This window comes from Cynoglossus semilaevis, chromosome 3, assembly GCF_000523025.1.
Source record: "Cynoglossus semilaevis isolate Cse_v1.0 chromosome 3, Cse_v1.0, whole genome shotgun sequence".
In the NCBI taxonomy this organism is placed as follows: Eukaryota; Metazoa; Chordata; class Actinopteri; order Pleuronectiformes; family Cynoglossidae; genus Cynoglossus; species Cynoglossus semilaevis.
This window is the reverse complement of record NC_024309.1, coordinates 5,509,311-5,511,398: the sequence shown is the minus strand read 5'-3', so window position 1 is coordinate 5,511,398 and position 2,088 is coordinate 5,509,311. Positions and strand designations below refer to the sequence as shown.

The 2,088-nt window shown below is 37.8% G+C and overlaps 1 long non-coding RNA gene across 1 annotated transcript in view; it reads right to left on the bottom strand.

Annotated features, from left to right (window-relative positions):
• Positions 1-1,274: 1,274 nt before the first annotated feature.
• The window catches only part of LOC112486819 (uncharacterized), an 18,761-nt gene continuing 17,947 nt past the window's right edge, over positions 1,275-2,088 (bottom strand). Inside the window, exon 5 of the long non-coding RNA XR_003049310.1 lies at positions 1,275-1,423. This is a non-coding gene — a long non-coding RNA (uncharacterized LOC112486819). The remainder of the gene's footprint in view (positions 1,424-2,088) is intronic.

Sequence of the window (2,088 nt, the reverse complement as noted above, 5' to 3'; positions counted from 1 at the left end):
GCCATAATAGCTTATAACGAGTACAAACGAATTTTAACCAAGAAGTCTGTCAGTAAGTAGATGCAGGGAAACCCTCAGCAAAATTGAAGGACAAATTAAAGGTTAGCTAAGAGTTGAAAAAAAGGAAGAACAAAAAGCAAAAAAAACAAACAAACAAACAAAAAACTGTAAGTAGAAAAAATCTCTGAGAAAAACTTTTTAAAATGACTAAAATCTATATAGTGATAGAGATGTGTAAGCAAGAACAGCTACATGTTGTTGTTAAGACTTTCTGAAGTGTTTGAAGTGTGAATTTAGCTGAAACAATAGAAGTTTAAATAATAAATGATGTTTCATGTAAAAATAAAAATATAGTTCTCTTTATGAATAACAAAACAATATAAGTCACATAACTAGTCCAAGTGCCATGAGCAGCCCCTGGGCCACACTTTGGGCACAAAAAGTATTCAGTTTCACTCATTTAACTCATTAAATCTGCTCTAGTCGTAGGTTCAACAACTACGCACATTGCAAAACTTAGGCTGGCGTTTTATATGTAAAAACTACATTAGGAGATCTCATTCTCATTCATTTCTAAAGACGACGTCAATTAATCTATAAACGCAGCAGCAGCAGCCTGATTCAGCTGCATTAAAACAAGATGTTTGTAAGAATGATTGATTCATTAGACATGGCTGCAGGGTAAAAGATGCCCCGCAGAATAAGACGGCCTCTTATAGAATCTATAATGAATGTCTCTCAGTAAAGAGCCCCGTTAATGAGCATATTATATACAAAGATAATTAAATTATTGTCCTGCCGGAGTCTACAGCACCGCTGTGTGTGGGAGCAACAAAAAATAATTAGTAGATAAGCGGGACCGCATCCTTTAATATGATAACACATTCACGTACTCCTCCTCTTCTCTATTCACCCTGTAAAGGTCAGCAGTGGGTCAGTGTCTTGCTCAAGGACACCTCAGCAGACCGCGTGTGTTGCGTGTTATTCGGTCTGACTATGACTCCTCTCTCTCTCTCTCTCTATAGTTCCAAGATGGCGCCCGCTTCAACGAGCGTCATAGTTGTATGGAAATGTCAAAATGCTAAATTTCTTTTGTTGGAGAAAATTCTCCCCAAAAAATGAATTAAGGCGGCCGGCGACGACAAAGTGCACGCGCACACAGTCACGCACGACTCCTTGACCGCTAGGTGGCAGTGGTGTCTCTCTCCCTCCCTCTCTCTCTAGGAGGGATTCATCCGAGGCGAACAAAGGGGGGGGGGGGGGGGGGGGGGGGGGGTGTTCGTGCGTGTGTGTATTTTAAGTGCGTGTATAAGAGTCCCTGATAGTCGTGTGTGTGTGTGTACATTTTCTGGCACACATACTGACCTTTGAGAACCCGTGGATCTCAGCGAGGAGCGCAACCTGGTCCTAATAAGACATAGTGCTGTAGCCAGGATAAAAAAGGGAATATAAACAGAATATTGTTTAGATCAGGGATAAGATTAACATATACCTAAACACACACATATACATACACATACATATGTATATATAGATAGCTCTATGTGTATACATATAGCCATACCTATAGACGCTGAAAACGTACATGTATTTTGTTTTTGTCATAAATGGTAAGGTATACGTCATAAAATCCTCCTTTTAAACCTTATGGATGCATATTTAAATAAAGGGTTAATTTGATTTTGAAAATCAAATTAATAACACACGAGCATGTTTTAATATATATATTTCATATATTTTCTTTAGTCGAGTTGCAATTCGGCGTTACTTAAAAATTACGTAAACACTCAAATGTATTAAAAATGGAATTGTACTGAAATAATACATTTTATTATATTTGCATTTTATTTTATTTTTGGTAGCCAACGTAGTAATTAAAGACCTATTGTTTGTTGTCTGAAATTTGTCAAAAAGTGCCAAATTATATCCGTAGTCCTGTATTTATATTTGATATTTTATATATTATTTTGTGCGAGGGGAATTATGATATAAAATGCTGCGTAAATGTCGAGTAGAGCCGATGTTTCCTTCCTCGGCTCACAGCGGCAGCTTTTCCTCCTACAGCCGGTGAAAAGCAGCCTCCTGTCG